The sequence below is a fragment of the Hyla sarda genome, chromosome 10 (genome assembly GCF_029499605.1).
Source record: "Hyla sarda isolate aHylSar1 chromosome 10, aHylSar1.hap1, whole genome shotgun sequence".
NCBI lineage: Eukaryota > Metazoa > Chordata > Amphibia > Anura > Hylidae > Hyla > Hyla sarda.
In genome coordinates this window covers 111,994,994-112,020,487 of record NC_079198.1, presented here as the reverse complement: position 1 = coordinate 112,020,487, position 25,494 = coordinate 111,994,994, and the positions used below count along the sequence as shown (strand labels likewise).

Sequence of the window (25,494 nt, the reverse complement as noted above, 5' to 3'; positions counted from 1 at the left end):
CTTTATTGGTTAAAACCCAGGAAACATGGATACAGCAAACACAAGTGACGCGTTTCGGCTCAAAGAATGAGCCTTAGTCATACATGACTAAGTATGACTAAGTAAGGCTCATTCTTTGAGCTGAAACGCGTCAGGATCAGATTTTTATTGAAAATCGGATGGAATTTTCATCTGTACAATTTTTGGATACGATTTAAAAATTTGATAGCAAAGAAATTTTTACATACGATTGTATACGATTTTTTGCATTCCGATTGCGTCCAATTTTATGGTCCGATAATCAGATGGTTGAATCGTGATGTGAACCTAGCCTAAGCAGAACACTGGCCAGTGCTCATGGGGGGGGGGGGGGTGTCACGATGCCGGCTGGCAGGTAGTGGATCCTCTGTGCCAGAGAGGGATTGGCGTGGACCGTGCTAGAGGATCGGTTCTAAGTCACTACTGGTTTTCACCAGAGCCCGCCGCAAAGCGGGATGGTCTTGCTGCGGCGGTAGTGACCAGGTCGTATCCCCTAGCAACGGCTCAACCTCTCTGGCTGCTGAAGATAGGCGCGGTACAAGGGAGTAGACAGAAGCAAGGTCGGACGTAGCAGAAGGTCGGGGCAGGCAGCAAGGATCGTAGTCAGGGGCAACGGCAGAAGGTCTGGAATCACAGGCAAGGAACACACAAGGAACGCTTTCTCTGGCACTAGGGCAACAAGATCCGGCGAGGGAGTGAAGGGGAAGTGAGGTGATATAGGGAAGTGCACAGGTGTAAACACTAATTGGAACCACTGCACCAATCAGCGGTGCAGTGGCCCTTTAAATCGCAAAGACCCGGCGCGCGCGCGCCCTAGGGAGCGGGGCCGCGCGCGCCGGGACAGAACTGACGGGGAGCGAGTAAGGTACGGGAGCCGGGGTGCGCATCGCGAGCGGGCGCTACCCGCATCGCGAATCGCATCCCGGCCGGAGGTGGTAACGCAGCGCCCCGGGTCCGTGGAACCGACCGGGGCGCTGCAGTGAGGGAAGTGTAGCGAGCGCTCCGGGGAGGAGCGGGGACCCGGAGCGCTCGGCGTAACAGTACCCCCCCCCTTGGGTCTCCCCCTCTTCTTGGGGCCTGAGAACCTGAGGATCAGACTTTTGTCCAGGATATTGTCCTCAGGTTCCCAGGACCTCTCTTCTGGACCACAACCCTCCCAATCCACTAAAAAAAAAGTTCTTCCCCTGACCTTTTTAGAGGCCAAAATCTCTTTGACAGAGAAGATGTCCGAGGAGCCGGAAACAGGAGTGGGAGGAACAGATTTAGGAGAAAAACGGTTGAGGATGAGAGGTTTAAGAAGAGAGACGTGAAAGGCATTAGGGATACGAAGAGAAGGAGGAAGAAGAAGTTTGTAAGAGACAGGATTAATTTGACACAAAACTTTAAAAGGACCAAGATAGCGTGGTCCCAACTTATAGCTCGGGACACGGAAACGGACATATTTAGCGGAGAGCCATACCTTGTCTCCAGGGGAAAAAATGGGAGGAGCTCTTCTTTTCTTATCTGCGAATCTCTTCATGCGAGAAGAAGCCTGTAAGAGAGAATTTTGGGTCTCTTTCCATATGGTGGAAAGATCACGAGAAATTTCATCCACAGCGGGCAGACCAGAGGGCAAGGGGGTAGGGAGGGGGGGAAGAGGGTGACGGCCGTACACCACGAAAAACGGAGATTTGGAGGAAGATTCAGAGATTCTGAAATTATACGAGAATTCGGCCCAAGGTAGAAGATCTGCCCAGTCATCCTGGCGGGAGGAAACAAAATGTCGTAAATAGTCACCCAAGATCTGGTTAATTCTCTCTACTTGTCCATTGGATTGAGGATGGTATGCAGAAGAAAAATTTAATTTAATCTTGAGTTGTTTACAGAGAGCCCTCCAGAATTTAGACACAAATTGGACGCCTCTATCCGAGACGATCTGTGTAGGCAACCCGTGAAGACGAAAAATGTGTACAAAAAATTGTTTAGCCAACTGAGGCGCTGAAGGAAGGCCAGGAAGAGGGATGAAATGTGCCATTTTGGAGAATCGATCAACGACCACCCAAATAACAGTGTTGCCATGGGATGGGGGTAAGTCAGTAATAAAATCCATACCAATCAGAGACCAAGGTTGTTCGGGGACAGGTAGAGGATGAAGAAAACCAGCGGGCTTCTGGCGAGGAGTCTTATCCCGGGCACAGATAGTGCAGGCTCGCACAAAGTCCACCACATCAGTCTCTAGAGTCGGCCACCAATAGAAGCGAGAGATGAGTTGCACAGATTTCTTGATGCCCGCATGACCTGCGAGATGGGAGGAGTGACCCCATTTGAGGATCCCAAGGCGTTGGCGTGGAGAAACAAAGGTCTTTCCTGGAGGAGTTTGCCTGATGGAGGCTGGAGAAGTGGAAATCAGGCAGTCAGGAGGAATGATGTGTTGAGGAGAGAGTTCAATTTCAGAGGCATCTGAGGAACGAGAGAGAGCATCGGCCCTAATGTTTTTATCAGCAGGCCGAAAGTGAATTTCAAAATTAAATCGGGCAAAGAACAGAGACCACCTGGCCTGACGAGGATTCAGCCGTTGGGCAGACTGGAGGTAGGAGAGGTTCTTGTGATCGGTGTAAATAATAACTGGAAATCTTGATCCCTCCAGCAGATGCCTCCATTCCTCAAGTGCTAATTTAATGGCTAGAAGCTCTCGATCCCCGATGGAGTAGTTCCTCTCCGCCGGAGAGAAGGTCCTGGAAAAAAAACCACAAGTAACAGCATGCCCGGAAGAGTTTTTTTGTAGAAGGACAGCTCCAGCTCCCACTGAGGAGGCATCAACCTCCAATAGGAAGGGTTTAGATGGGTCAGGTCTGGAGAGCACGGGAGCCGAAGAAAAGGCAGACTTGAGTCGTTTAAAGGCGTCTTCCGCTTGAGGAGGCCAGGACTTGGGATCGGCATTTTTTTTTGTTAAAGCCACAATAGGAGCCACAATGGTAGAAAAATGTGGAATAAATTGCCTGTAATAATTGGCGAACCCCAAAAAACGTTGGATGGCACGGAGTCCGGAGGGGCGTGGCCAATCTAAGACGGCAGAGAGTTTATCTGGGTCCATTTGTAGTCCCTGGCCAGAGACCAAGTATCCTAGAAAAGGAAGAGATTGGCATTCAAACAGACATTTCTCTATTTTGGCATAGAGTTGATTATCACGAAGTCTCTGAAGAACCATACGGACATGCTGGCGGTGTTCTTCTAGATTGGCAGAAAAAATCAGGATATCGTCCAGATATACAACAACACAGGAGTATAGTAGATCACGAAAAATTTCATTAACAAAGTCTTGGAAGACGGCAGGGGCGTTGCATAGACCAAAGGGCATGACCAGATACTCAAAGTGTCCATCTCTGGTGTTAAATGCCGTTTTCCATTCATCCCCCTCTCTGATGCGGATGAGATTATAAGCACCTCTTAAGTCCAGTTTGGTAAAAATATGGGCACCTTGGAGACGATCAAAGAGTTCAGAGATGAGGGGTAGGGGGTAGCGGTTCTTAACCGTGATTTTATTAAGACCGCGGTAGTCAATGCAAGGACGTAGAGAGCCATCTTTTTTGGACACAAAGAAAAATCCGGCTCCGGCAGGAGAGGAGGATTTACGGATAAAGCCCTTTTTTAAATTTTCTTGGACGTATTCAGACATGGCAAGAGTCTCTGGGACGGACAGAGGATAGATTCTGCCCCGGGGTGGAGTAGTGCCCGGGAGGAGGTCAATGGGACAATCATAAGGCCTGTGAGGAGGTAGAGTCTCAGCTTGTTTTTTGCAAAAAACGTCCGCAAAGTCCATATAGGCCTTAGGGAGACCGGTTACATGAGGAAGCACAGGGACACGGCAAGGTTTACTGGGAACCGGTTTTAAGCAGTCCTTGGAACAAGAGGGCCCCCAACTCTTGATCTCCCCAGTGGACCAATCCAGGATTGGGGAATGGAGTTGAAGCCAGGGAAGTCCAAGAAGGATTTCAGAAGTGCAATTGGGGAGGACCAACAGTTCAATCCTCTCGTGATGAGATCCGATGCACATTAGAAGGGGCTCCGTGCGAAAACGTATAGTACAGTCCAATCTTTCATTGTTTACACAATTGATGTAGAGGGGTCTGGCGAGACTGGTCACCGGGATGTTGAACTTGTTGACGAGAGAGGCTAAGATGAAATTTCCTGCAGATCCAGAGTCCAAGAAGGCCACAGCAGAGAAGGAGAAGGCAGAGGCAGACATCCGCACAGGCACAGTAAGACGTGGAGAAGCAGAGTAGACATCAAGGACTGTCTCACCTTTGTGCGGAGTCAGCGGACGTCTTTCCAGGCGGGGAGGACGGATAGGACAATCCTTCAGGAAGTGTTCGGTACTAGCACAGTACAGGCAGAGATTCTCCATGCGGCGTCGTGTCCTCTCTTGGGGTGTCAGGCGAGACCGGTCGACCTGCATAGCCTCCACGGCGGGAGGCACAGGAACAGATTGCAGGGGACCAGAGGAGAGAGGAGCCGGGGAGAAGAAACGCCTCGTGCGAACAGAGTCCATATCCTGGCGGAGCTCCTGACGCCGTTCGGAAAAACGCATGTCAATGCGAGTGGCAAGATGGATGAGTTCATGTAGGTTAGCAGGGATTTCTCGTGCGGCCAGAACATCTTTAATGTTGCTGGATAGGCCTTTTTTAAAGGTCGCGCAGAGTGCCTCATTATTCCAGGATAATTCTGAAGCAAGGGTACGGAACTGTACGGCATACTCGCCAACGGAAGAATTACCCTGGACCAGGTTCAACAGGGCAGTCTCAGCAGAAGAGGCTCGGGCAGGTTCCTCAAAGACACTTCGAATTTCCGAGAAGAAGGAGTGTACAGAGGCAGTGACGGGGTCATTGCGGTCCCAGAGCGGTGTGGCCCAAGCCAGGGCTTTTCCAGACAGCAGGCTGACTACGAAAGCCACCTTAGACCTTTCAGTGGGGAACTGGTCCGACATCATCTCCAAGTGTAATGAACATTGGGAAAGAAAGCCACGGCAAAACTTAGAGTCCCCATCAAATTTATCCGGCAAGGATAGTCGTATTCCAGAAGCGGCCACTCGCTGCGGAGGAGGTACAGGAGCTGGCGGAGGAGATGATTGCTGGAGCTGTGGTAGTAACTGTTGTAGCATAACAGTCAGTTGAGACAGCTGTTGGCCTTGTTGCGCAATCTGTAGTGACTGCTGGGCGACCACCGTGGTGAGGTCAGCGACAACTGGCAGAGGAACTTCAGCGGGATCCATGGCCGGATCTACTGTCACGATGCCGGCTGGCAGGTAGTGGATCCTCTGTGCCAGAGAGGGATTGGCGTGGACCGTGCTAGAGGATCGGTTCTAAGTCACTACTGGTTTTCACCAGAGCCCGCCGCAAAGCGGGATGGTCTTGCTGCGGCGGTAGTGACCAGGTCGTATCCCCTAGCAACGGCTCAACCTCTCTGGCTGCTGAAGATAGGCGCGGTACAAGGGAGTAGACAGAAGCAAGGTCGGACGTAGCAGAAGGTCGGGGCAGGCAGCAAGGATCGTAGTCAGGGGCAACGGCAGAAGGTCTGGAATCACAGGCAAGGAACACACAAGGAACGCTTTCTCTGGCACTAGGGCAACAAGATCCGGCGAGGGAGTGAAGGGGAAGTGAGGTGATATAGGGAAGTGCACAGGTGTAAACACTAATTGGAACCACTGCACCAATCAGCGGTGCAGTGGCCCTTTAAATCGCAAAGACCCGGCGCGCGCGCGCCCTAGGGAGCGGGGCCGCGCGCGCCGGGACAGAACTGACGGGGAGCGAGTAAGGTACGGGAGCCGGGGTGCGCATCGCGAGCGGGCGCTACCCGCATCGCGAATCGCATCCCGGCCGGAGGTGGTAACGCAGCGCCCCGGGTCCGTGGAACCGACCGGGGCGCTGCAGTGAGGGAAGTGTAGCGAGCGCTCCGGGGAGGAGCGGGGACCCGGAGCGCTCGGCGTAACAGGGGGGTTGAAAGAAGCACTGGAGGAAGCACTGGGCATCACCAGTATAAGGGGCAGAATACTGAATAGTGGGAGACAGGGACATAGCCATAGGGGGTGCACAGGTAGCAATTGCACTGTAGCCCTGATGCCTAAAGGGGGCCCCAAAGGACATCTGCCCCGTTATTGGCACATAAGGCCCTGTTGTAGATTTTACATCAGGCCCAGAAGCTACAAATTTATGCGCTTCTGAAGTTAAGGTTGTTCTTTTCTGTCTAAGTGCTCTCTGATGACACGTGTCTCGAGAAACGCCCAGTTTAGATGCAAATCCCCATAGCAAACCTCTTCTAAACTGGGCGTTTCCCGAGACACGTGTCATCAGAGAGCACTTAGACAGAAAAGAACAACCTTAACTTCAGAAGCTCATAAGTACTGAAAGGATTAAAAAAATTTAATAGAAGTAATTTACAAATCTGTTTAACTTTCTGGAGCCAGTTGATATATATATATATATATATATATATGAAAGTTTTTTTCCTGGATAATCCCTTTAAGCCTTTGTTGGGAAAAGAACAGTGGGACAGCCAACAGAAGTGGTGAAGTGGGGGCTATAGGTGCCAGAAGGGCAAAGCACTGGCCTAGCAGAGTAGACCCTACACTGAATTTAGTACAGAAAGAGCACTAGGCTTAGGACTGAGTGGGCAGATTGCTGGGCATATTGGGTAGAATACTGGGCATATAGGACAGAGCTGGCAACATGTTGTGCCTATTGCAGACTGCATTTTCTCTTTAACAGTTCAGAGAAGGCTGAAGTTAAGGCAGCAGCCCTAGAAATGACATACGGTATAGCATTATGCACTGTCTGTTTCTTTGAGGCAAGAGCAGAGGAAGTTGACATTGTAACACATGGCTGCATGCCCATAGTGGGTGTGTGTGACAGGGACTCGTTGTTGCTTCATACTGACACTTACATATTCTGTAGGATGCATACAAAAACAGAGAACACCAAGAAATACCTGCTGCCATGGCCATATAGTGAACAGAAGCATGTAATGACCCTGACATAATGCATTGAAGGGGGAACTCCGGTGAAAACCTTTTTTCTTTCAAATCAACTGGTGCCAGAAAGTTAAACATATTTGTAAATTACTTCTATTAAAAAATCTTAATCCTTCCAGTACTTATTAGCTGCTGAATGCTACAGAGGAAATTCCTTTCTTTTTGGAACACTGATGACATCACGAGCACAGTGCTCTCTGCTGACATCTCTGTCCATTTTAGCAACCGGGCATAGCAGATGTATGCTAAGGGCAGCATGGTGGCTTAGTGTTTAGCACTGCTGCCTTGCAGTAATGGGGTCTTGGGTTCAAATCCCACTAAGGACAACAATAAATAAAGACTTATTTTTATAATAACGTCAGCAGAGAGCATTGTGCTCGTGATGTCATCAGAGAGCATTCCAAAAAGAAAAGAATTTCCTCTGTAGTATTCAGCACCTAATAAGTACAGGAAGGATTAAGATTTTTTAATAGAAGTAATGTAAAAATCTGTTTAATTTTCCGGAGCCAGTTGATTTAAAAGAAAAAAGGTTTTCACCGGAGTACCCCTTTAATTACATAATGCATCCAATATGCATTAATGCATATGCACTGACATATATTAGAGCAGTGTTTTCCAAACAGTGTGTCTCCAGCTGTTGCAAAACTACAACTACCAGCATGCCCGGACAGCCAAAGGCTGTCCGGGCATGCTGGGAGTTGTAGTTTTGCAACAGCTGGAGACACACCGTTTGAAAAACACTGTATTAGACTCATATATGCACACTGTGGGATGTATTTAACTTTGTGCATAAACAAGATGTTATTTCCCCTATGATAATAAAGTACATTTACAGACAAGAACTGTGAGATTAAAGTGAACAGTGAGCAGGTGTCAGGTCTGGGGAGGTCCTCGTGCTTATTTTAAAGGGGTTATCCAGGAAAAAACTTATATATATATATATCTATATATATATATATATATATATATATATATATATAGATAGATAGATAGATAGATAGATAGATATATATATATATATATATATATATATATATCAACTGGCTCCAGAAAGTTAAACAGATTTGTAAATTACTTCTATTAAAAAATCTTAATCCTTTCAGTACTTATGAGCTTCTGAAGTTGTTCTTTTCTGTTCTTTTTAAGTGCTCTCTGATGACACGTGTCTCGAGAACCGCCCAGTTTAGAAGAGGTTTACTATGGGGATTTGCTTCTAAACTGGGCGATTCCCGAGACACGTGTCATCAGTGAGGACTTAGACAGAAAGGAACAACCTTAACTTCAGAAGCTTATAAGTACTGAAAGGATTAAGGATTTTTAATAGAAGTAATTTACAAATCTGTTTAACTTTCTGGAGCCAGTTGACATATAAAAAAAAGTTTTTTCCTGGAATACCCCATTAAGGTTTCTAGATCTGTTTGTTAATGGAGAGATACGGTTACAGGGTATCTGAATCTTATGCGCGCGTGCCCGCAGACCGAGCTGCTGAGAGTCGGGCTTGTCTTTGCTTTGGGTGGAGAACGCGTTTGATCTGTGAATTTTTTTTTCTTATTACACAGAAATCTGCTGACCTGATGGAAAATACAGTTAAGAAATAACAAACTGCACCGAGTGAAATGTTTGATTAGATCAGAAACTGCAGATATGTGAATGACAAAGTGATGTTTCTGTTATAAGGCATGCAGATGTAATGGGAGGGGAGCAGTAACAGGGGCGGAGGGGGGGGGGGGTTAGCATTTTGTGGAACACTTCTTTAGAAAGTTTTAGAAACAGTGCAGAATGTGAGTAACTTGTAGTCAGTAGAGATAAGGACCATGATAAAAAGGTGATCCATCTACTTCAGTGGTGCTTAGTCAGCAGCATAGTACTCTTAGGCCTCCTTTACATATGTCCGGCATCTTTTCCCTCTGTGCTGTAGATAGTACGCCGGAGGGAAACTGAATGGAAACTTCGTTTGAATGGGTGCGTTCACATTTAGGGCGCGTTCACACTGAGTAATTCAAGAGGAATTTACTCGAGTAATTGCTCTTGAATTCTCCGCTCCAAATTTATGCGCATCTCCTCTGCCCATTGACTTTAAAGGACAACTGTAGTGGAACACATTTATATATGCCCAGGACTCATAAATAAACAAAATAAACTCATACATACCTTCCTACAAGCCCCCGTTGGTCCGGCACAGGCCTCACGGTCCGGCAGTGCTGACGTCATTCCACTTCCGGGGGACAGGGATGCTGCAGAGCTGTCGGTGTATCACCGGCCGCAGCGATGTCCCGCCCCGGCCTGTGATAGGCTGAGCCCACTGTCATGTAAGAAGCCGGCCAGAGCTCCTTACATGACAGTGGGCTCAGCCTATCACAGGCCGGGGCGGGACATCGCTACGGCCGGTGAAACGCCGACGGCTCTGCAGCATCCCCGTCCCCAGGAAGTGGAATGACGTTAGCACTGCCGGACCGTGAGGCTTGTGCCGGACCAACGGGGGCTCGTAGGAAGGTATGTATGAGTTTATTTTGTTTATTTTTGAGGCACGGGCATATATAAAAGTGTTCCACTACAGTTGTCCTTTAATGTTATTTCTGCTGTCCTGTTCACACTGCGGAAATTCTGCTAGCAGAATTCCGACGCTGAATTCCGTTTCGCTTGAAGAAAGAACATGTTCATTCTTCAAGCGGAATCCGCAAACAGAATCCAATAGAAGTCAATGGTAAAAAAAATTCTGCCCGACATCGTTTTCAAGCGGAGTTCAGAAAAGTAGATTACATAGCCTCCTCCTTCATTCCTCTTCATTTCCGCATGGAAATTCCGCTTGAATTCCTCAGTCTGAACGCACCCTTATCCTGCGTCTCAGTTTGGACGCCGGCAGGTTGGACACACTGAACTGGCATTTTGCTGTATTCCCCCGCCTGACGTTCAGAAACAATGTACACCAGATGCTACACATCTGATGGCGACTGATGCATATTGTCATCAATTGTGGAATCAGCCGCATCGCGATTTAGGCCGGGTTCACGTATGCCGGACAATGGACATATGTAATCCCGGGCTTAAAGAGTTGCTCAACTTCAAGAATCATGGCAGTGCAACAATATTCCCCTAAATATTGCCCCTGCTCAAGGCTGAAAAAAGGGTAGGCAGCCACAAAGGGTGCATTTAAAGAAGGGGGCTTTGTTTATGCTGTAAGAAAAAAACAACAACTGCCTACTACAGAAACATGGTAGGGCGGCTAGTCGGCCTTAGGGTGCTTTCACACTACGATTGTAGTGTACGGTTGCTGGATCCGGTTGGGAGGGGCGAAAACCGTCCGCTCCCGTATCCCAGCTGGATCCAGCCCGAACCCCATTCATTTCAATGAGCCGACCCGAGTCAAATGTTGACTCCAGTTGTCTCATTTTTCCCCGAATACGGTTTTCTGACCGGACCTAGAACCGTGGTATACAACGGTTTTAGGTCCGGTCAGAAAACTGTATACAGGGTAAAAATTGAAATGAATGGGGTTCGGGCTGGATCCGGCTGGGATACGGGAGCGGCCGGTTTTCGCCCCTCCCAACCGGATCCAGCAACCGTACACTACAATCGTAGTGTGAAAGCACCCTTACAGTGTGAGCTGCACATGTAAGGAGGAATGGGGGTGAAAGGAATGAAGAACACTTAGGATTGGTGGGAAAGAAACAATTCAACTAATGACTGTTTATCTGACATCAAGTGTCTTGTTGAACTCAATGGCAGTAAAAGTAGGGTGTATTCTTAAAGGGGACATGTCACATTGAACTGTCAGTCCGATTGGTCAGTGTATTCTTATAGAGGAGGAGCTGAGAAAACTGATGTATAGTTTTATGGGAAAAGATTCAGTATAAGTTGTCATTTATTTGTTTAAATCCCTGATTATTCTGGGCCTTAGGAGTCAAATGGGTGGTCCTATCAGTGACTGACAGCGATGTCGATGCATGGTCATACAGGGAGTGATGTCAGTCACTGAGAAACTCCACTCATTGGACTCCTAAGCCTTGAATGAGCAGAAATTTTAACCAATAAGTTACAGTTTATACAAAAACTTCTTATATTAAACAAGTTATTCACCTGCTCAGTTCCTCCTGCTTTATAACATGACACTACTGAATTGGACTGCATCTTCATGATAGGTTCCTAAATGGTCCATTTTAAGGGCTTCAAGTATTTTAAAGGGGTACTCTGGCGCTTAGACATCTTATCCCCTATCCAAAGGATAGGGGATAAGATGCCTGATCGCAGGGGTCCCGCCGCTGGGGACCCCCGTGATCTTGCACGCAGCACCCCAGTTAAAATCAGTCCCCGGAGCACGTTCGCTCCGGGTCTGATTACTGGCGACCACGGAACAGGCGGTGTGTGACGTCACGCCTCCGCCCCTCAATGCAAGCCTATGGGAGGGGGCGTGACAGCCCCCTCCCATAGGCTTGCATTGAGGGGTGGAGCGTGATGTCACACGGGGGCAGAGGCATGACGTCACACGCCGCCTGCCCCGTGGTCGCCGGTAATCAGACCCGGAGCGAACATGCTCCGGGGACTGATTTTATCTGGGGTGCTGCGTGCAAGATCACGGAGGTCCCCAGCGGCAGGACCCCCGCGATCAGGCATCTTATCCCCTATCCTTTGGATAGGGGATAAGATGTCTAAGCGCCGGAGTACCCCTTTAAGTGTTTTAGGTAAGCATTGAAAGGTCCATAAATCCGGAGAGTGAAGAATTAATGGCTGCCAGGGTTCAAAAGCAACATGTTTATCCTTCCTAGTCTACCCATGACCAGTACTGGTTCTATCCTCCTGTGCTCATCTTTTCTGCATATTTAGATCTTTATTACAATGAAGACCCCATATGCAGAGAGTATGGAAGATTGCATTTGGTCAGGATGAGCACTGATAGAAATATCCTAGAAGATTAGAATGTTTGTTTTTTTTTGTTTTTTTTTTGCTGTGCATTGTATCTCTCTATGAAACCAGCAGAGATGGGAGATTCTCCATTTTATACAACACAAGTGGCCATTCACAATGTGGACAATAAACAAAGTGTGGGTGTAGTGACATCATATCGACTTTTGTTTCCTTGACTTATCTATAACCTCAATTTCCAATGATTCTTACCTATCTAGAGGATTTTCTACTATGACCTTAGCGCTGGGAATAATAATAAAAGTGAAAAAGATTTTGGCCCTATGTGGCAATAAGTAAGAGAAGAAGGTGACATATCAAATAGTATCCTGCTCTACTGATGACCAAAAACTGCCTTTTTTTAAGCCATTTACAGTTGCAAAAAATGGTCGATTTTACGGTGTGTGAAGATGGCCTTAAAGGGAATCTGTCACCAGTGGTAGCTCGTACTAACTGGTGTCGGGTACTATCCATGGTGACACTAATCATTAGGCCACCTTTCCTATTTCGATCCGTTAAGCTGTTTTTAAGAAAAATTTGTTAACAGAAATATGCAAATTACTGTACATTGTTTGGTGCACTGGGGCATTAACCTGCCCCTAAGTGCACTGTAAGCCCACCTACCGGCTACTGTAACTACGCCTGATTATTAATATTTATAGGCCTCTCCTTCAGTGATGAAGTTCTATCTCGTTGTATAATTTATTCAGGGGTCAACGTCCTCCGGGGTCAACATGCTGATTATATAATCATAACTATATCCTCCATGAACAAAGAAAAAAGGCTTAAATCGCAGGTTAATATTCTGAACAATTAGATGAATTTTTGATTCATGGAATTATATTTAGTGTTGTAGATAGAGTGAAAGTGAAAATCTGTAGGCGGTTGTGTAAAATAATATGCAAGAATTCTCCTGATATTGTGCAGTGAATCAGAATATTTTAGAAGCTTCTAACACATAAGTTAAGTATGTCCCATAGGACCTCTGAGAGAATAGGCAATTAACTATACCATATACTGTAGTAGTAGTAGTCCACAGGTTACAGTGGGGATCAAAAATGTGGGCACCCCAGGTAAAAATTTGTATTAATGTGCATAAAGAAGCCAAGGAAAGATGGAAAAATCTCCAAAAGGCATCAAATTACAGATTAGACATTTTTATAATATGTCAACAAAAGTTATATTTTATTTCCATCATTTACACTTCCAAAATAACAGAAAACAAAAAAATGGCATCTGCAAACTTTGGGCACCCGGCAGAATATATAGCATGCACTGGCCACTTTGCAAAGCTGAGACCTTCCAGTGTCATGGATTATTCTCAATCATCATTTGGGAAGACCAAGTGATGTCAATCTCAAAGGTTTTAAATGCCCAGACGCATCTGACCTTGCCCCAACAATCAGCACCATGGGTTCTTCTAAGCCGTTGTCTAGAAATCTGAAACAGAAATCTGAAATCTGATGCTCACAAAGCTGGAGAAGGCTATAAGAAGATAGCAAAACGTTTTCAGATGTCAATATCCTCTGTTCGGAATGTAATGAAGAAATGGCAGTCATCAGGAACAGTGGAAGTTAAAGCAAGATCTGGACGACCAAGAAAAATATCAGACAGATCAGCTCGCAGGATTGTGAGAAAAACTATTCAAAACCCACGTTTGACTGCACAATCCCTCCAGAAAGATCTGGCAGACACTGGAGTTGTGGTACACTATTCCACTATAAAGAGATACTTGTACAAATATGGTCTTCTTGGAAGAGTCATCAGAAGAAAACCTTTTCTATGTCCTCACCACAAAAATCAGCGTTTAAACTTTGCAAATGAACATATAGACAAGCCTGATGCATTTTGTGGACCGATGAGGTAAAAATGTAACTTTTTGGCCGGAATGTGCAAAGGTACTTTTGGACAAGAATTTAATGAAAAGAACCTCTGTCCAACTGTTAAGCATGGGGGTGGATCAATCATGCTTTGGGGTTGTATTGCAACCAGTGGCACAGGGAATATCCCAAGAGTAGAAGGAAGAATGGATTCAATAAAATTTCAGCAAATTTTGGATGCTAACTTGATGCCATCTGAGAAAAAGCTGACGTTAAAGAGAGGATGGCTTCTACAAATGGATAATGATCCTAAACACACCTCGAAATCCACTAGGGATTACATCAAGAGGTGTAAACTGAAGGTTTTGCCATGGCCCTCACAATCTCCTGACCTCAACATAATTGAAAATCTATGGATAGACCTTAAAAGAGCAGTGCCTGACAGATAGCCCAGAAATCTCAAAGAACTGGAAGACTTTTGTAAGGAAGAATGGGCAAAGATACCTCAAACAAGAATTGAAAGACTCTTGGCTGGCTACAAAAAGCGTTTATAAGCTGTGATACTTGCCAAAGGGGGCAGTACAAGATATTAACTCTGCAGGGTGCTCAAACTTTAGCAGATGCCATTTTTTTGTTTTCTGTTATTTTGAAAGTGTTAATGGTGGAAATAAAATCTAACCTTTGTTGACATATTATAAGAATGTCTAATCTGTAATTTGATGCATTTTGGAGATTTTTCCATCTTTCCTTGGCTTCTTTATGCACATTAATACGAATTTTTACCTGGGGCACACAAACTTTGGATCCACACTGTAGCTATCACAAGTTCTACTGTCTCCTGTTGTACATTCTAACTTTATTATGTGGAACTTTGAGGACTTCATCATGTATTAATAGCTCCTAGGTGAATGGCAAAAATTTGAAATGCTACAAATTCTTACTAATCTGGATGCTATGAGTTCTAACTGGTCTGATATTAAATTTTTATTAAAAATAATAATAATAAAAGTAAATATGAGATTTAAAACAATTACTGAATTGCCAAATTCAGATTGGAATACTCTTTTCATGTCAAAATCTTTTACAAGAAAAAAAAATAAGTTCTCATAATTGAAAAGTTCTCCCTGATAACTCCATATATAAAATAAATGTAAATGTAACAGTGATAATAACAACAAGCAGATTACATAAAAAGGAACAAGCTACAATCAAAGATTAAAAAAAATATATATTAACTTTTATTTGATTTTTTTATTTTTATTTTGTGGAACTTCTTTAAATAACTTTAGAAACATTTTACTTATCCTGTACTAATCCAGAGTTACAGTCATGGCCGTGAATGTTGGCACCCCTGAAATTTTTCAAGAAAAGGAAGTATTTCTCACAGAAAAGGATTGCAGTAACACATGTTTTGCTATACACATGTTTATTCCCTTTGTGTGTTGGAACTAAACCAAAAAAGGGAGAAAAAAAGCTAATTGGACATAATGTCACACCAAACTCCAAAATGGGCTGGTCAAAATTATTGGCACCCTTAACTTAATATTTGGTTGCACACCCTTTGGAAAAATAACTGAAATCAGTCACTTCCTATAACCATCAATAAGCTTCTTACACCTCTCAGCCGGAATGTTGTACCACTTTTCCTTTGCAAACTGCTCCAGGTCTCTCTTATTGGAAGGGCACCTTTTCCCAACAGCAATTTTAAGATCTCTCCACATGTGTTCAATGGGATTTAGATCTGGACTCATTGCTGCCACTTCAGAACTCTCCAGCACTTTGTTGCCATCCATTTCTGGGGGCTTTTTGATGTATGTTTGGGGTCATTGTCCTGCTGGAAGACCCAAGATCTCGGACGCAAACCCAGCTTTCTGACACTGGGCTGTACAGTGCGACCCAAAATCCATTGGTAATCCTCAGATTTCATGATGCCTTGTACACATTCAAGGCCCCCAGTGCCAGAGGCAGCAAAACAACCCAAAACATCATTGAACCTCCACCATATTTCACTGTAGGTACTGTGTTCTTTTCTTTGTAGGCCTCATTCTGTTTTCGGTAAACAGTAGAATGATGTGCTTTACCAAAAGTCTCATCTGACCACAAGACGTCTTCCCAGAAGGATTTTGGCTTACTCAAGTTTATTTTTGCAAAATTAAGTCTTGCTTTTTTATGTCTCTGTGTCAGCAGTGGGGTCCTCCTGGGTCTCCTGCCATAGCGTTTCATTTCATTTAAATGTTGACGGATAGTCCGCGCTGACACTGATGCGCCCTGAGCCTGCAGGACAGCTTGAATACCTTTGGAACTTGTTTGGGGCTGCTTATCCACATCCAGACTATCCTGCGTTGACACCTTTCATCAATTTTTCTCTTCCGTTCACACCCAGGGAAATTAGCTACAGTGCCATGGGTTGCAAACTTCTTGATAATGTTGCGCACCGTGGACAAAGGAAGGCAAATCTAGATCTCTGGAGATGAACTTGTAACCTTGAGATTGTTGATATTTTTCCACAATTTTGGTTCTCAAGTCCTCAGACAGTTCCCTTCTCTTTCTGTTGTGTATGCTTAGTGTGGCACACACAGACACACAATGCAAAGACTAAGTGAACTTCTCTCCTTTTTATCTGCTTTCAGGTGTGATTTTTATATTGCCCATACCCGTTACTTGCCCCCAGGTGAGTTTAAAGGAGCATCACATGCTTGAAACAATCTTATTTTTCCAAAATTGTGAAAGGGTGGCAATAATTTTGCCCAGCCCATTTTTGGAGTTTTGTGTGACATTATGTCCAATTTGCTTTTTTTCCTCCCTTTTTTGGTTTAGTTCCAATACACACAAAGGGAATAAACACGTGTATAGCAAAACATGTTACTGCAATCCTTTTCTGTGAGAAATACTTCATTTTCTAGAAACATTTCAAGGGTGCCAATATTTACGGCCATGGCTGTACATCCTGTACTCCATAGCTGTAATCACTATTCTGTTTACAGATTAACATAGATTCAGTACAGGAAAAGTATTCTAATGTTACATCCTGAATTATACTCCAGAGCTGCACTCACTATTCTGCTGGTGAGGTCTCTGTGTACATATATTACTTATCCTGTATGATCCTGAGTAACATCTTGTGTTAGACTTGCTGGTGGGAATGCAAGAGACAGCAGCACCACCAAGTTCTGGAATCGCAATTACAGACCATGTTTGTTTGGTGCATGTGGTCCCAGGCCAGACCTTTTAGTCACCGAGCTGCAGTACCACCATGTCCTTAGATAAATAGCAAAATCAGTTTTCATTTTCTACTGAAGGTAAAAAAAATGTTTTGGCAGTCATGCTGCCTTTGACAAATACTATGCATTTCCGAGGATGTGGTTGTCTGCTGGTGGGGTCACTGTGTACATACATTACATTACTTATCCTGTACTGATCCTGAGTTATATCCTGTATTATACTCCAGAGCTGTACTCACTATTCTGCTGGTGAGGTCACTGTGTACATACATTACATTACTTATCCTGTACTGATCCTGAGTTATATCCTGTATTATACTCCAGAGCTGTGCTCACTATTCTACTGGTGGGGTCACTGTGGACGTACATTACATCACTTATCCTGTGCTGATGCACAGAAACATAGAATGTGTTGGCAGATAAAATCCATTCAGCCCATCAAATCTTCCCAATATGCTGAATCCTATGAATAGTCCCTGGCCCTATCTTATATGGAGGATAGTCTTATGCCTATCCCATGCATGCTTAAACTCCTTCACTGTATTTGCAGATACTAGTTCTGCGGGAGGACTATTCCATGCATCTATTACTTCCTCTGTAAAGTAATACTTATATATGTTACTCACTGGGTCATGCAGATGCGTTACGTGTCTAGCTTCTGTATTTAGCTCACAAATCCCTCTGCTCAGCTGCTCACTCATTCTGACATTCACTGCTCAGGAAAGGGTGGTTCCGAGGCAGCACTGTTATTAACAATAAAAATTGTTAAAGGTAGGTGTGGGCACCAAAATAATCAACAGCACTTGTGCCCAGAAGGCACTATAACCCTCATAGATCCTTACAGTGTATATACTGTTCTGGATCCAATGTAATCAGTATAGATACTTAGGTCTAAGGGGCTGGATACCTGTGGTACCATGGACAGTAATTGTGTTTTTAATATCTTTCTACTTTTACACTTTTGTATGGTTTTGATAAAAATTATTAAATAAAATTATTAATAAAATAAAAGTTGTATGGGGTAAGGATCTATGAGGGTTATAGTGCCTTCTGGACAGGATTATATCCTGCATGGTATGGGGACCATGATTTCTTTAAAAAGGAGATAAAACACTTTTTATGGAGTATATTAGAAAGGTTGTTTTTCCAAGATTATTTAGGATATTTTTTTTAGCTCATCTATACATGTTACAGGCACAATTATACAATTTGTAATATAGCTCATGAATAGGCAGCTATAGAGTTAATGCCATTTAGAAATTGCACTTGGTTAATACTGTTTGCTCTTGTAGCATTTGATAGTCTTTTAACTACATCCCAAGCTGCCTCAGCTGGGTTTTCTTATCTGCAGCAACGAAACTTCCGCGAGACACATCCAGCGTTTCCTGATCTACTTCCTCTGACAGAACAAAAGGGAACATTTGACCTTCTTTTCCTATGTCCCATCCCATATTAGTCCAACTGCATCATTGTGAACAATAGGGAGAAAGATTACCAAGTTGTGTCTGCCATGGAATAAGGTACAGATAGTTTTCATAATTTCCACTATAGATGGAGGCCCCTATAGCCTGGATGTGAAAACTTCAGTATATGAACAGTTTTTTGTAGATGGTAGGGCTGGCATAGCCTGAGCAGTGATTAATGGTGCCATATGTACAGTAAGAAAAAGGACCCTTCCCCTGTTGCTCACTGGATTTTCACCTTCTTAGTCCAAAGAGCTGCAATGAAAAATGCCTTGTGTTAATTTATAGACAGGTGGCTGCCGATCGCAGTTTCTGGCACATTGTAAGGACTGCAAAGGAGGTGACAATGACCTGAGGGTTTAACCACCATCTAATGTATTAAAGAAAAACAAGAAGCTTTAAAAGATTTAATAATGCTTCAGATTTGGGATTCATAATAAGGATGTAATGTCAGAATACATTTAATATAGGGCAGAACTGAAGCACATGTTGTGGTGGATCTGGCACTGCCGTCATTATTGTTTTTCAGTTCTGACAATGGAACCCTGGCCTCGCACATGTGGTGCTCTCTGCCATTTCCAGGCCCAATTTTGTCCCTCGGGACTTCCATTGATCAGTTGGGCCCCCACATTAGTCGGCTGATGAGGAATCATTTATTTTATAGGAATACCCTTTTAACCCCTGTATGACTTTTAGGCCATTGTTACACTGCGTTAAAAATACAGGCATATTTTTTACGCATGTTTTTTTTCCCCTCCCATAGTCTTGCATTGAGGGGGCGGGATGTGATGGCGCATGGGGGCAGAGTCCTTACGTTATGATACTCCGGCCCTGTGGTCGTCGCGCTTCACAATCGGAGCCTCCAGCGCTGTGGAGAGCTCACAAAGGTGGGTGCGGAATGACAGATTGCGGGGGTCCCCAGCAGTGGGACCCCCGCGATCATACATCTTATCCCCTATCCTTTGGATAGGGGATAAGATGCAGTAGGGCTGGAGAACCCCTTTAAGTGAAAGCACAATTCAGTAACTATTTAAACTTTTTACTACTAACTCCTACTTTTTAAGTCAATCTAAAGTCAAATCAATCTACATAATTATCATCAAATCATTAAATGCAGGTCACCATTCCATCTTAAATGCACTGCTTTTTTCTTAGATAAAGCTGTGTCAACCAAGCAGACAGAAGTGGCAAAAAAAAAATTCTGATATATAGCCCATTCATAGAAGTTGCCAAACTCTCATAATAATCTCATTGCTGTTTTAGCAATTACTATTCTGCAACTGTAAACAAAGTGACGCTAAAAATTGCCCATTGGGAATACAACTATTATGTAACTAACCAATATATCTCACTTCAACTATGCCCTAAAAAATGTAACCCAGTCTGGAGTGGTCCTTGTTGGAGAAGCCATAAAGAGATGGAAAGTGTTGCATATTTTCTAGCTCAGGTTCTCATTGCTTACTGCTTTATATTTTGTTTTCTAGCAAATTTTTCCATTACTTTCTTCAACCTCTTTTCTTCTAACTTTTTTTTATATTTTGTATATTTTGGCTTTTAGTGCTACTTTGTATCACTTTGCCTCAAGGCATCATAGTCTTGAATTTGATTTGCTTCTTTATATAATACTGTAACAAGTGAAGAAATGCTGATGAAATGTTAATCTTTGCCCTGGCTTTCCAGATTCTGTTCCATGAAAGCAGAAACTGGGATAAAGCTAGGTTTCCACAGGATTTTTTAAGAAAACTGTCACTGCAGTTCTTGAGCCAAAGTCTGAAGTAGATTAATTAGGAAGGAGAAGTATAAATCCTTCCTTTATATTCCCCATTCCATTGAAAAAGTACCTGTCACCAAATAAACTTTTCTAAACTAACTCAGGCTATGTTCCCTAACTACTCCTTACACTCCTCCCATCCTTAAAAAAAATTTCAGTACTTTACAAAGCTGTGTATGATACCTTTCTTCTTGCTCACATAGTGCAATCTTTCAGCAGGGGAAAGTGGGCGTTTCGCAGCAGGCATGACATCACTGAAGCCTGCTGGGGGACAACTTCCGTCCTCACATCGTTGCAGTGCTGTGATGAATAGAAGACCTCAAGCTCTGTGCATGTTTCAGTGAGGCTCTGTGTATGTTTCAGTGAGGCTCTGTGCATGTTTCAGTGAGGCTCTGTGCAGCTGTCAATCAAGCTCAGTTCAGAGAAACACTTCCTGAGTTTGGTCTCCTTCCAGGCCGGGAGGAGACCAAACTCACTGTATTAATTGTGGCAGGGAACAGTGGCCGTTTTTTCTATTACATTTAAAACATATTCATGTTGACAATTGTAAAAGCAAGTGAATGGAAAAGTGTCTGCTAATTACACAAGGAACACTATATTAAAAGTTTTATTTGGTGGCAGGTACTCTTTAAATACACATCTAGGTTTGGCTCAAAAACTGCAGTGGCAGTTTTCTAAATAAAATTAAAAATTAAAAAAAACGCCAGAAAAAAAAACCTGTGTGGAAACCTAGACTAAGACTACACACAGATACAACTTTTCGTTTGCTTTTTTTTTTTTTGGCCTGGGGAAAAAAAGCCACAAAAAAACTGTCCCCACATTTTTCTCCTCATGGTGCACTTTTTGTGCCATTTTCCCCGACCAAAAAATTGAATGTATTAGTATAGGAGTTTTTATTTGGTGTTGTATCCCCTGCACACACACACATTTCCCTAAAGTGATTTTGTCAGGAAAAAATGCCAGGAAAAAATACCAACATACATTTCTTGCATTTTTCTTTTCACCAATAGAAGTCTATGGGGGGACAGATGCCACAATTTCTGCAATGTCAAAAAACTGTTACTGAGTCTAAAACCGTCACTGAAGGGTAAAAAACACACCAAAACAAAACACTATTTCCTTGTTGACTTCCCACTAACATCTGGTCACAGTTTATTATTTTTTTTTTATAAAACTGCCATGTCTGTTTCCAGCCTAATACGTGAAAAAAAATTGGATGTTCTGTGAATGTTCCCTTTGGCTTTCCAGTTTTCACTCCATTAAGCTGAGGTGTGAAAGCAGAAACTGCAGTAGATCTAAAATGCCTCAGTTCCTTGGTGTTTCTCTAGGATAGTGTCACCCTTGGTATATTTGCAGTGGATTTTCCACATGGAATTTCCTCAGCATGTGTCCTTATCACTAGAGGTAGAAGTGCCGGCAACCCACAATATGACAGCCCTAACTTTACAGGTTGACTCTATGGAGACCTTGTGTACACAGACCCTCACTGGGTAAGGAGTATCTATCCTTCATCTCCTCTTTGTGTGTTCTAGGTTTTTGAATCTTGTTGAAGTTCTAGTAGCTTAAGAAATCTTACTTAAAAAAGGAGCCGGTGACTGGAAACGTTAAGCAGAATTATAAGTTATCCTGCAGTGGAGAGTAACAGTTACCTCCGATGGTCCTGAAATTTCTAGATTGACGTTTGTGGTTAACAATATCAAAATAACTATCGGCACCATCAACGCTTCAGAAGCGAGCTACTCTCTCTCTCTCTTTTCTTCTAAAAATATCAGAGCCACTTCCTGTTTTTTCACCCAACATCTGTAGTAGAGCCATGCACAGTACTACATTTTATATTTAGCCCACTCTGATGAGACAGAAGCGTTTTAAGTCTTTTGTTAATTCTAAAGTGAATCTTGAGATTCAAGTAAATATGAGTCTTGTAAGCACAGGAAGAGGAATGAATAATGAGGCAATAGTGGTTCTTATTATCATGACCACTGGCCAATACTATGCTTTATTTATCTGGTAAAAAATAAAAACATCCAGCCAAAAATGATCAATGATTCCACCAATGATTCCTTCATTAAAGGGAATCTGTCAAACCACTGACACTTTTAGATAGCTGTTCAGACAAGGGGACACATGGTAACATTTTCATACATCTGTCCACACTACCATAACATAGGAAATGCTATTATTCTCTGAAGCAGAGTCAAAAAGGCATTTTCAAGCCACTGAAGTGCTAAGGACTTGAATCCCACCTCATTCGCCCTCCCATTCTAGTTCCTGCTTGATTGACAGCCAGCTGAAAGCCAAGCCCTATTTCCAAATCTCACACCTGCGTACAATTTGTATACACAGTACAGGAACTAAATTTGGAAACTGGGCTTCCAGCTGACTGTAAAGCAAGCAGGGACGGAAATGGGGGGGGGGGGGTGCAAGGAGGTGTACCAACCCTTATCATTTTAGGGGCATTTTCCTATGTTATGGAAGTGCAGACAGATATATAAAAGGTACCATGCGTCTCCTTTCAGCCATGTCAGCAGTTTGGAACACATATGCTTTGCTTACAGCAGAGTAAGGAGAGGTGAGAAAAAACCCTCAGTGATGTTTATTCTATACAAAAACAACAATCTGTCAGATAAAATCCATTCTGGCTTTTTTATGCTTTTAAAGCATTATCCAAGACCAGTGCCTATGGGCATCTTGACAGCTCCCACAGAATATTGAATCTCAGGATTCCCCGATACCATTGTTTTAAGACAGAGTACATGTACCAATACTTGTTTTCAAGTACTCACTAATACCAATTCTGTTTTTTATGGCATGTGACAGCAGGGGTGGCTCTAAACCTTGTGAAGCCTTAGGCAAAAGTCGAGCTTGAATCGAGCCCTCCTCAATGTGTAAAAGCGCCCAAAAGGTAGGGAATCCTCCCCTTTTAGGTAGAAGCCCCAGAAGATAGGCAAGAAGGCAATCCCCAACTTAGGTTGAAGCCCCCAGTAGGTAGGTAGGAAAGCTACCCCTTTTCGGTAGAAGCCCCCAGTAGTTAGGTCAGGTAGTCACGTAGGTAGGGGTATTAGGTAGATGCCCCAATTAAGTAATTTCCCCCAGTAAGTCCCCTCTATAAGAAATAATAAAAATACCACTCACCCTTCCTCCACTCCTGAGTTGAGACCTCTGCATCCTCCACTTTGTTAGTTGTACAGGACCTTTTCCTTCGCAATGATGTAATTTCATTGCATGGCATGTCCTGGCGCTGGAGCGAGGGAAGGTAAGAGGGATTTTTTATATGGTCGGCAGGTATCAGGATGGGTATTAGGGACATTTGCCCAAGCACAAATGTCCGGTATCGGCGTTGTTATTGCCAGTATCGGTACATCCCTAAATGAAACATCACTGAACAAAGTTTGATATGTTTGTATAGAGTATATTCTGGGAAAGTTCTTACTGTACATGCTAAACATAAAGGCTTATAATAGCACGATTAGCCGATAAAGGACAAAAGAGTGTTATTCTTGTCTGGATGAGCTCAGTATATAATGCAAACATAGTATAGTAGACAACTACATACAATGGTAGCCAATAACAGATACCATAGATGCATGGCACCTGTTTAACTTATTTGTCCAGGCGTAGGATGCAAACATAAGTAAACATAACCTAAATGTGTCACGAAGAGTATTAAGTCTATGGGCAGCTTTAAAACTGCAAGAACATGTTCGTCTTATAGTCTATAGATACCCATGACAGCACTGTATAGTGGAAGGGAGATTGATCTTTTTAAGGTAAAATACTTTTTTGCCTGTTGTGCTACAGCCATACATACATTATAGCAGCAGACCACGTATATAGCATCAAGTCAAATACCCCCCCCCCCCCCGACTTGTGCAACATAATTCAGTCTTGCAATGTGACCCATGTGGTTTTGTTCTTCAGGTCATAGAGACATGACTCATATTAGGTAGAATTGTGCAATGTTTCGCAGCAGTATATAGCCAGTAGCAGTATAAAGCCAGTACATATCCAGCTGCACTATATATTTAGTAGCACTATATGGCAGTACATATCCAGCAGCACTATATAGCCAGTATATATTCAGTAGCACTATATAGCCAGTATATAGCCAGAACATATTTAGCAGCACTATAGGCCCAGTATATATAGCCAGCAGTGGTATATGGCCAGTACATAACTAGCAGCACTATATACCAGTACATAGCCAACAGCGGCGTAAAGCCAGTACATATCCAGCAGCACTATATAGCCAATAGATTTCCATTAGCACTATATAACCAGTATATAGCCAGCAGCACTATAGATCCAGTATATAGCCAGCAGTGGTATATAGCCAGTTCATATCAACCAGCACAATATAGCCAACATAGAAGTATGGAGCCATATGACATGTTAAACAGATTTTAGTTGGTCACTAGAGAAGCATAAATTGGCCCAGATTTACCATAACTGTCTAATTTTTAGCCAGTGCAAATGTATTTGTATAGGTGACAGATACAGCCAAAGGTTTTCCACAGGGACCTGTGGCAGGATAGGTGAGCACAATTTATAAACAGTCGCAAAAATACATGGTAAATATAGCTTAAAGGAAATCGTTCACCAGTGTCACCTGCACTAACCTGTCGGTACCAACAGGTAGTGCAGGTGACACTGATGACAACGGTACCTACCCTGTCCCGGTCCGTACAGTCGTTCTTCAGTAATCTTTTCCGGTATCTTCAGCTCCAGGCCCGGCTTGGAGCATGGGCGGAGCTTAGTGACATCACCGCTGCAGCAGGACCCAGCAGAGAACAGCAGCGGTGACGTCACTAAGCTCCGGTACGGACAGGTTAGTGCAGGTGACACTGGTGACAGATTTCCTTTAAGTAATATAAGGCTTTTTTTTATTTGCCGCAACTGCTCCAAAATTCTGATGCATTTGCAATTGTATTTTAGGCCATCTATAAGAGTAAGGGTATGTATTCACAATGGACAAATGTTTTCGGGCATTTATGGAGGGGAGTATACAGTATAATGGGGTGGGTTATAATGACAAATGAGGTAGACCAGAAACAAAATGAATACAACAGTCCATGCAGACTCAATCCAAAGCTCTAGCACTGAACATAATGGGGGGTATTTATCAATTTTGCCTGTTGACCGTTTCTTTTTACCCTTTTTTTTTTCACTTTGGTTTTCGTGGACATGCACCAAATTTATCATTTGGTGCAAGTTGTTAGTAATTTTGGCTCAAATGTTGAAATCAGCTGTTCACAGCGCCTTTTACACAGAACTTACCACCACAGAGGACGCATATTTTACC

General features: G+C 43.5%; 1 protein-coding gene and 1 long non-coding RNA gene across 3 annotated transcripts in view; one reads left to right on the top strand and one right to left on the bottom strand.

Moving 5' to 3' along the window:
- Positions 1 to 25,494, top strand: part of FLI1 (Fli-1 proto-oncogene, ETS transcription factor) — a 116,148-nt gene that overhangs the window by 4,490 nt on the left and 86,164 nt on the right. The gene's annotated exons all lie outside the window — the stretch shown is intronic.
- LOC130294472 (uncharacterized) overlaps positions 17,375 to 25,494 on the bottom strand; it is a 110,562-nt gene continuing 102,442 nt past the window's right edge. The window contains exon 5 of one of the 2 annotated variants that reach the window (XR_008848509.1): positions 17,375 to 17,704. This is a non-coding gene — a long non-coding RNA (uncharacterized LOC130294472). Of the gene's footprint in view, positions 17,705 to 18,047; positions 18,680 to 25,494 lie in introns of those variants that run through there. The other variant, XR_008848510.1, reaches the window with a different exon arrangement.